Source organism: Oryx dammah, unplaced genomic scaffold (assembly GCF_014754425.2).
Source record: "Oryx dammah isolate SB20612 unplaced genomic scaffold, SCBI_Odam_1.1 HiC_scaffold_3, whole genome shotgun sequence".
Taxonomy (NCBI): Eukaryota; Metazoa; Chordata; class Mammalia; order Artiodactyla; family Bovidae; genus Oryx; species Oryx dammah.
Window position 1 is genome coordinate 63887702 of NW_024070187.1, and position 11225 is coordinate 63898926.

Consider the following 11225-nt stretch of genomic DNA (forward strand, 5'->3'; position numbering starts at 1 on the left):
GGATTCTTGTCTGGAGAATCCCATGGACAGAGGAGCCTAGTGGGCTGCAGTCCATAGAGTTGCAAAGAGTCAGACACTACTGAAGCAACTTAGCACGCATGTTCCTTACTTTGACATAGCATATAATGTGGTTTACATGACTTATTAAACTAGTCTTATGGATTATTACTATAATTAGAGTATTTCTAAATTTTGTCGTAACCACAAACATATTTATTAATATATAATTCCACACAAAAGTAAATGTATTTTTAAGATAAATTTCTAGAAATGGAATTGCCAGGTGAGAGAATATTTTATTTGCAAGTTTAAGAGATGCTACATATTTGTTGTTGTTTTTATCATTGAGACTGTACCAGTTTGTTCTCTTAACTGCAATAGCTGTATTTATTTCTCATGTTCAGGGGCAGAAGCTCAGAGGCCTCCTCCACATGGTTAGACAATAGTGAGGGGTGGTAGCAATTGGCAGAAATGACTCTAGTCCTAAACTTAGATGAGGCAGAAACCTGCATGAGTTGTACATTTGCAGTTTTAGCCACTGAAAAGAGTCAGTTTATTCAAAAAGTCCAGAAACTAATATCCACATGGAAGAGGGCTTGCAGCTGGAACTTTTATGAGCCCTGATTTTTAATAGACATTAACTCAGCTAACAAGTAGGGATAGATGAATGTCATGTTCTCAAAACTAAGATTCACAGTTCTCTGAAGGTTAGAACAAGTAAAGTAATAGAGACGGTTAGATGAAAAAGGATACTTTTCAATATTCATTAAAATAGGGAAAGCAAACAAACAAACAAAAAAACCTCTTTCCTTCTAGACCAAATCTTTACACCAGAAAATGTGGTGTCAGCCGACTCGAAAACATTAATCTTATTGTACATCTCCATCAGAGTTCTTGAATGATCAGGTATATTGTTAGTGAGCAGTTATATTTTGAAAATAATATTTTGTTCTGAGTCTTAACAGTGTGCTTAAAATTTTCAGTAAACCGTGTTGTAAACAGATATGCTGTCACCTAGTCTTTGCTCTTCTGTTTACAGTACACAGCACAAACAGAGCAGGCTGAGCATAATTTTCAGGGCCCTAAGAGTTTGGAAATGTTAAAGGAGCATTCATTTCAACTTAAAATCACAAGCTGCATTAGCCTCTAACAAGAGTCAGCATGTCCTTTGAAACTTTGAGGCCAGTCATTGACTTCTCCTCTCTAGTTAGATGGCATCTTCTTCTAATAAAAGCCTTTTCGTCTACACTCCAAACCTCTGTTTAAAAGTGTAGCCACCTTCATTGTGTATCTCAGCTAGATCTTTTGGATAACTTGCTGTAACTTTTATATTAGCACTTGCTACTTCACTTTGGAGCTTCCCAGATGGCACTAGTGGTAAAAAAAAAAAAAAAAAATCTGCCAATGCAGGAGACATAAGAGATGTGGGATCAACCCCTGGGTTGGGAAGATCCCTTGGAGGAGGTATGGCAATGCATTCCAGTATTCTTGCCTGGAGAATCTCATGGACAGAGGAGCCTGGCAGCCTATAGTTCAAATGGTCACAAAGAGTCAGACATAACTTAAGTGACAGCACACACACTTCACTTTCCACTTTTATATTATAGAAAAGGCTTCTGTCCTTATACCTCATGAATCAACCTCTGCTAGCTTCATACTTTCCTTCTGCAGATTCCTCAGCCTTCATGGAAATGAATCAGGGCCTTGGTCTGGATTAGGCTTTGGCTTAATGAATGTTGTGGGCTCCCTGGTGGCTCAGACAGTAAAGTGTTTGCCTGCAATGTGGGAGACCCAGGTTCAATCCCAGGGTCAGGAAGATCCCCTGGAGAAGGAAATGGCAACCCACTCCGGTACACTTGCCTGGAAAATTCCATGGACAGAGGAGCCTGATAGGCTAGAGCCCATAGGGTCTCAGAGAGTCGGACGCAACTGAGCGACTTCCCTAAGGAATGTTGTGGCTGGTTTGATCTTCTATACAAACCACTAAAACTTTCTCCATAGTAGCAAGTCTGCTGGCTTTTTTATCATTTGCATGTTCACTAGGGTAGCCTTTTTCATTTCCCTTAGAACTCCTGCATTCACAACCTGACTGTTTGCAGCAAGAGGCCTAGCTTCCAGCCTATCTTGACTTTCAACATGCCTTCCTCACTAAATAATCATTTCTACCTTTTAATTTAAAGTTAGATACAAGCAAATCTTCCTTTCACTTGTACACTTAAGAGGCCATTATAGTTTATTTAGTTGCCAAATTTCAATACAGTTGTGTTTCATGAAATAAGTTGGCCCAAGGTGAGGGAGAGAGATGGGGGAACAGTCAGTCAGTGGAGAAGTCAACACACACACAACATTTAGTAGTTAAGTTCACAGTCTAAAATGAGTGTGATTCCTGGTGCCCCAAAACAATGACAGAAGTAACATCAAAGATCACTGATCACAGATCATCACAAGAAACATAATAATCATGAAAAGTCTACTATGGAGAATAGTGAGAAGGTTCCTTAAAAAACTGGAAATAGAACTGCCATACAAACCAGCAATCCTACTGCTGGGCATACACACCAAAGAAACCAAAATTGAAAGAGACACGTGTATCCCAAAATTCATCGCAGTACTGTTTATAATAGCCAGGACATGGAAGCAACCTAGATGTCCATCAGCAGATGAATGGATAAGAAAGCTGTGGTACATATACACAATGGAGTATTACTCAGCCATTAAAAAGAATACATTTGAATCAGTTCTGATGAGATGGATGAAACTGGAGCCGATTATACAGAGTGAAGTAAGCCAGAAAGAAAAACACCAATACAGTATACTAACACATATATATGGAATTTAGAAAGATGGTAATGATAACCCTGTATGCAAGACAGCAAAAAAGACACAGATGTGTATAGTGGACTTTTGGACTCAGAGGGAGAGGGCGAGGGTGGGATGATTTGGGAGAATGGCATTGAAACATGTATACTATCATGTAAGAATTGAATCGCCAGTCTATGTCCGATGCAGGATACAGCATGCTTGGGGCAGAGACAGACAGAGAGGGAGAGAGAGATCCTTCTGCCTCTCACTGTAGTTTTATTGCTTTGTGAGTATGTGTTATATGGAGCTGTAGCAGTATATCACTACCATGCAAGGAGTGAGCTAATGTTCTAAGGAGAGCTAGAAAAACTAAATACATAAACAAATGAAAGGAACATGGACTTTGGTTAACATTATTTTGATGCTTAACCAATCTTAAAGCAGAAGAATTCTGTAACTAATTATGTGAACTTCTTTCATTGTATGAGTTGAGTTCGGTTTTCATGTCTTAGATCTGAAAGTATGCTAAGTGATAGATGTTTTAAAATATGATTGAATATATATGTATATGTAATAACCATATTTATCTACTGCTTACATAAACATAAAATGAACCACATAAAATGAAAATATTTCAGCGTTAATTTACAGACTTGAATTCAGTACTGCTTAACATTCAAGGACCATACTTCATTTTTTGCTTCTATACCAAACATGCAACTATCAAACAACTTTCCTGATGCCTTTAACTAGTTATAAAGAATATATGGGTAACTACTATCATGTACATTAATGTCTCTGAACTATCTTTCTGATGTAGGATACTTAAGGAACTAGAAGTTTAAAGCTCTCCAAAATAAATGCTTTATATAGACATAGAGCACTGGATAGTGTCTCCTGATAGCTCTGGCATGGTCTGAAAAGCTAGGGTGTTATAAAGAGGGTACCATCTGTTTTCTCTTTTTAGTTTCTAAATGAATTTGAAAAGATGTTTGATGACAAAATACGATCTTTGACAATGAATAAATAAATAGGAAAACATAATGCTTCTAGACAGAATATGACAAAAATATAAGTGAAATCTTTCTCTCTCAAAATACTGCCAAGAGCAAAGATTTTATATCGGGGTAAGGAGGTATACATTGATGCTATTCCGCTCGATAGGTGGGGAGACAATGTTAAGATTTAAAGTAAACAAATCTGACTTCCTGCAAATGCATAAAATATTTTAGAATAATAATATCCTTAACCAATTCTAAATCTTAATGTTAGCAGAAGTTCACATGCTGTTTTACATTGTATTCCATCTACCTTGATTCACAATATTATAACTTTTTGATATAAACAAAAATGTTTATTTAAATGGGTTAAGTCAAGAGAAACCAGATGATGCTCTGTGGCAAATTGGCCCATTGTTGTTCCAAAATTTATAAAGCATTATTTGTATTTTTTATGACTATTGATACCCCTTATGACTTTACCTGTGTAACATAACAAGAATATGGTCATGTCCATAGTTATGGCCTATAGTTATACACCATAGTTATGGAGCTTCCTGGGTGATGCTAGTGGTAGAAAACCTACCTGCCAATCCAGGAGACATAAGAGACATTGGCTCGATCCCTAGGTTGGGGAATATCCCCTGGAGAAGGGCATGGCAACCCACTGCAGTATTACCTGGAGAATCCCATGGACAGAGGAGCCTGGAGGGCTACAGTCCATGGGGTTGCAAAGAGTTGGACAAGACTAAAGCAACTTAGCACACACCCATGGCTATGGGCAAAACTTCAGCCATTGTTTTTACATGGCACAATTTAATGCATACCAGCAGTGACAAGCATGCTCTCTCCTTATGGATGTCACACTGGATGTCCCTACTTACCCCCAATGAAAAGTACAACCCGACTACCCAACCAGACCAGTTACCCTCCATAACCTGCCAAGGTTATCACCCTCCATAACTCTTTTTTTTTTTAATTTCACCTTTTAACTTTCTACAAAATCTGCATCCTTTAGTGTTTATTAATAATAGTGTATTACCTATACTGTCATTCAAGCTCTACAAAGGCAGGGTTTTGTCTATTTTGTTTCCTGAATTATCCCAAACACCTTGAACTGTACTTGACACATATTGCTCTATAAAAAATACTCATCCAATGTTGAATAACTGTGGTCAACTCTGAAAGAGATGGGAACACCAGACCACCTGATCTGCCTCTTGAGAAATCTGTATGCAGGTCAGGAAGCAACAGTTACAACTGGACATGGAACAACAGACTGGTTCCAAATAGGAAAAGGAGTATGTAAAGGGTGTATAATGTCACCCTGCTTATTTAACTTATATGCAGAACACATCATGAGAAACGCTGGGCTGGAAGAAGCACAAGCTGGAATCAAGATTGCTGGGAGAAATATCAATAACCTCAGATATGCAGATGACACCACCCTTATGGCAGAAAGTGAAGAAGAACTAAAAAGCCTCTTGATGAAAGTGAAAGAGGAGAGTGAAAAAATTGGCTTAAAGCTCAACATTCAGAAAACTAAGATCTGGTCCCATCACTTCATGGCAGATACATGGGGAAACAGTAGAAACAGTGGCTGACTTTATTTTTCTGGGCTCCAAAATCACTGCAGATGGTGTTTGCAGCCATGAAATTAAAAGACACTTACTCCTTGGAAGGAAAGTTATGACCAACCTAGATAACATATTAAAAAGCAGAGACATTACTTTGCCAATAAAATTAGTCCATGGAGTCGCAAAGAGTCAAACACGACTGAGCAACTGAACCGAACTTAATGTTGAATAAATGAAAAACTGTATTGTTAAGCACATATATCACTAAAATATATTTTTCTATGTGTGTAAATGACACTATATCCAGAGGGAAATTACTAATGGTGTATCTATATTAATATAGATAATAAGTAGTACAATATTGTGTTCAAAATACTATGCCATGAAATGCTACATCTCCTGGTTTGCATGTTTATATGTACATGTAGAGATATATCTAAGAAACATGAGTGTTTACTATGCGGTGTGTCAGCTCTACAGAGATAAGGAAGGCACCTGTAGCTGTCAAGACTTTAATCTTGGCCCCAGGATAGATGACTATCCCTATGACTTAAACATAACCCTTCACCAGTTTGGGCCTCCTTACATGCAGCAAGTGCCCAGCATCAGTTGTGTTTGTTGTGTGGATGACTTAATAAATGAGTGTTTCTTCTTCCAAAAATGAATACTGTTAAGTATGGATGATCCTGATGTCTTTTTCAGATTTGAGGATTAAGCTTTTCCAAAACCTTTTTTTTCTTCTGTTACATAAGCATCTTGTGTTCATGTAATGTTATGAAAGATGATAACATTGCAGACAGTATGTGATTACATTCTCATTGTAAACTAGAGTAAGATAGTTATAAGTAAACTAGTTTTAAGTTTTGCTCAAATTTGGCCCATTCAGAAAGGCAGAGCTCTGTGAAGAGTAGGATACAGCTTTGAAATTAGGTAGATCTTGGTTAAAAATCCAGTTAGAACTGGACATGGAACAACAGACTGGTTCCAAATAGGAAAAGCAGTATGTCAAGGGTGTATATTGTCACCCTGCTTATTTAACTTATATGCAGAGTACATCATGAGAAATGCTGGACTGGAAGAGGCACAAGCTGGAATCAAGATTGCCAGGAGATATATCAATAACCTTAGATATGCAGATGACACCACCCTTATGGCAGAAAGTGAAGAGGAACTAAAAAGCCTCTTGATGAGAGTGAAAGAGGACAGTGAAAAAGTTGGCTTAAAGCTCAACATTCAGAAAATGAAGATCATGGCATCTGGTCCCATCACTTCATGGGAAATAGGTGGGGAAACAGTGGAAACAGTGTCAGACTTTATTTTTTGGACTCCAAAATCACTGCAGATGGTGACTGCAGCCATGAAATTAAAAGATTGGAAGGAAAGTTATGACCAACCTAGATAGCATATTAAAAAGCAGAGATATTACTTTGCCAACAAAGGTTCATCTAGTCAAGGCTATGATTTTTCCAGTGGTTATGTATGGATGTGAGAGTTGGACTATAAAGAAGGCTGAGCGCAGAAGAACTGATGCTTTTGAACTGTGGTGTTGGAGAAGATTCTTGCACGTCCCTTGGACTGCAAGGAGATCCAACCAGTCCATCATAAAGGAGACCAGTCCTGGGTGTTCATTGAAAGGACTGATGCTGAGGCTGAAACTCCAATACTTTGGCCACCTTATGCGAAGAGTTGACTCACTGGAAAAGACCCTGATGCTGGGAGAGATTGGGGGCAGGAGGAGAAGGGTATGACAAAGGATGAGATGGCTGAATGGCATCACTGACTCAATGGACATGAGTTTGGGTGAACTCCAGGTGTTGGTGATGGACAGGGAGGCCTGGCGTGCTGCAGTTCATGGGGTCGCAAAGAGTCGGACATGACTGAGTGACTGAACTGAACTGAATTCGTTAAAAATCCACTTTTATTTTTGATCAACTATATAACTTCCGTGAATCTAAACCCCCTCATTTGTAAATGGCTTAGTTAAGATCCACTTCAAAGGGTTATTGTGAATGTTAAATTAGATGATGCATATAAAGTACTCAATACAATGTTTATCACAGAATAAATGCTAAGTACATGTTATATATTGTATCTCTAGTCTTTTTTTTCAGTTTTATTGAAAATCTTTGACATATAGCACTGTAATTAGTTTAAGGTGTATAATAAAGTAACTTGGCTTATACATATTGTGAAGTGATTGCCACAATGATTTTAATGAAAATCCATCATCTCATACAGATACAAAAGAAAAAAAAAAAGTATCTTTTTCCTGTGATGAGAACTTCCAGAAGCAAAACTCTCAGCAAATTTCAAATCTATCATACAGTAGTATTAACTATAAGAATCACTTACATTACATCTTCAGTATACTTTTAATTTATAAATTTAAGGTTGTGCTTTTTGACCACCTTCATCCTAATTCATTTCTGTAAAATTATTTATACATTTGAACAACTGATATTTAATGATTCTCAATGAAAATGAGCTATCTTTATTGAAAGCTTGAAGCCTATCCCTAAATTACCCAAAATATATTCATTATAATTAATTGTAATAAAGCAATACTTAATCAGTTCCAATAATTGTATCCTGTGCTATGAAACACTGAATCATTATACTCCTCTTGGATGCCTTTTACATAATTATACCATCCGTTTCAACAGGCACATGCAGACAGAAAGACATGTCGTTTCATGTGTTGACTCAATCTACTTTCTTTCTGACGTACAACAAATTGAAAGTAACAATAGTCATTTTTCTTACTTATTAATGATATTGTACCTAACATAACAACATCGCATGCTGATTTTGTCTTTACATTTAGACCAAAGAAACTAACTGCCAATATTATTTTAGGCAGTTGGGAAACTCCTTGAATATTCATTGACAGTTTTATGAATTCTACTATAATTATATTTGCTTTTTTTTAAGGTGGGCTCTTATGCTGAGTTGTTATTGATTTTTACAACATTTGCCCCAAATTTAGCAATCAATATATCTTCAATATTTTAAGTACATTTAAATTGCATTCCTACAGTATATGTCTGAGTACACAAAAATAACTATGAAAAGAATGGGAAAATTTAACATATATTCTTTTATAAGAATATTCTAAGACTGTATGATTGTAAGTTAATGATCTGATGCTTTCTTATACTCTTTAATAAGAGTAAGCACATGTTTAACGTTGTGTAGCTTACCAAACACTTGCCTATCTATTACTTTATATGATTTCTACCTCCTGAGGTACACATCATTATCCCATTTCACAGGTAATGAAAACTGACTCAGAGAAATTAAGCAACATCTTAGATTACATGTTTTATAAATAATGTCAGGACTAGAGCTCTTGTCTTCAATCCACATATTATCCTTTTTAAGTAACTCAATATGCTGTCTACTCTGTTTACCCTAGGTGAGTCTAAATAAATACAGTACACTAACTTGCATCAGTAGCCTTCTTACATCAAATAAAAAGATTAAAAGAGATGTATAGTTACCACCACATGTTAAGACAGGAAAAGTGTGCAACCTATAATAATACTGTCCCAAATGAGGAGTAAAACCATTTAAACAATAAAGCGAAATGCAGAGTCTTATAGTATTTTGGCATTACCTTTCTAATGCTCACCATCTCAGTACAAGTGCTTGTATTAGTTCACTTCAAAATGCCAGTCCTTAGGAATATGTTGCCTTGATTAAAATGAAATATAGGATAAAGGTTGAATTTGAATTCTGCTGGCAGACATACTTCCGTTCCTGCCTCTAGTACTTACTAGTGAAAAGATCTTAGGCAATTTGCTTGAGCTCTAAGCCTAATCTTCACATTCTATTTTTTTAAAAGCAATAATAAATCTATTTCTGTTAAAAACTCGAGGGAGGGGACATAGGTATACCCTATGGCTGATTCATGTTGATGTTTGGCAGAAACAAAAACAATATTATGAAGCAATTATCCTAAAATTAAAAATAAATAAATTTAATAATGAAAAACAGAAGAAAACAAAGCTACTTTAAGCAGATAGTTTATAAGTGTTTATAAAGTCCATTGGATGAACAAAGAAACTCTCAATATCCTTTGAACAAGTTGGAGTTCAGGAACAAATCAGGTCCCAGAACCCTACTGTCTCTTCCATTTTGAGGAAAACTGACAGAGAGCTGTAGTAAGCTATAAAATCAGGAAGCATATGATCACAGAATCATGCGATAATGTACACCACCAAAATAAATGCTTCTAGATTGCCCTTCAACCCATTTAATATAGTTCCACATTCTAGTCATGTGTAAGTATATCAAATTGGCAAACTCAACAAAATCCAGAAAAATGGACTCCAGGTAGCATCAAAAAGATAAGATTTTAGCTTCCCAAAGAAAGCATACAGAAGGAAACCAGAATATATGTTGAGCCAGCCAATCTATCATCTACCACAATAAGATATTCTTTGGAATTTCTGTTTGGCTACTTAAATCAGATAATGAATATTGTGTTCTTGGGCCATTGTCTATATTCAGCAAAGTTTCAGCAATTGCTTGCTAGCTAGAATGATTATTGCAATAATATTATTGTTCTTGGCCAACTATCCATATATGTCCTCTTGTTGTTTTTTCGTTGTAAAGCTAGAAGAAAATACACATACAAAAAAATCGCAAAACTCTATGCTAAACCATAAAATAATAATAAAGAATAAATGGCTACAGAGACTACCAGAAACACAAACCAAAAACAGTTTGATCCAAAAAAAAGCCATGTAAACAGTAAACAATTTTCCAAAATATATAAGGAACTCCTAAACCTCAAAAGCAAAAAACAAAATCAAACTTAGAAAATGTGCAAAGGACTTGAATATATTTTCTCCAAAGAAGACATACAAATGGCCAACAGATATTTGAAAAGATGCTCAATATCACATATTATTAGAGAAATGCAAACCAAAACCATAATGAGGTATTATTTTATACTTGCTGTGATAGCTATTAACATAAAGAAGAAACTCCAAAGGTAACAAGTGTTGTTGAAGATGTGAATAAATTGGAATACTTGTACATTTTTGGTGGGAAAGTAAAATAGTACACCCAATATAGGAAACGGTGTGGAGTTTCCTCAGATATTAAAATAGAGCTACCATCAGTACAGTTCAGACACTCAGTCATGTCCAACTCTTTGTGACTCCATGACTGCAGCACACCAGACTTCCATGTCCATCATCAACTGCCAGAGTCTACTCAAACCCATGTCCATTGAGTAGGTGATGCCATCCAACCATCTCATGCTCTGTCATCCCCTTCTCCTGCCCTCAATCTTTCCCAGCATCAGAGTCTTTTCCAGTGAGTCATCTCTTCACATCAGGTGGCCAAAGTATTGGAGTTTCAGTTTCAACCTCAGTCCTTCCAATGAACACCCAGGACCGATCTCCTTTAGGATGGACTGGTTGGATCTCCTTGCAATGCAAGGGACTCGCAAAAGTCTTCTCCAACACCACAGTTCAAAAGCATCAATTCTTCAGCTCTCAGCTTTCTTTATAGTCCAACTCTCACATCTATACATGACTACTGGAAAAACCATAGCCTTAACTAGACGGACCTTTGTTGACAAAGTAATGTCTCTGCTTTTTAACATTCTGTCTAGGTTGGTCCTAACTATCCTTCCAAAGAGTAAGCATCTTTTAATTTCATGGCTACAGTCACCATCTGCAGTGATTTTGGAGCCCAGAAAAATAGTCAGCCACTGTGTCAACTGTTTCCCCATCTATTTGCCATGAAGTAATGGGACCAGATGCCATGATCTTGGTTTTCTTAATATTGAGCTTTAAGCCAACTTTTTCACTCTCCTCTTTCACTTTCATCGAGA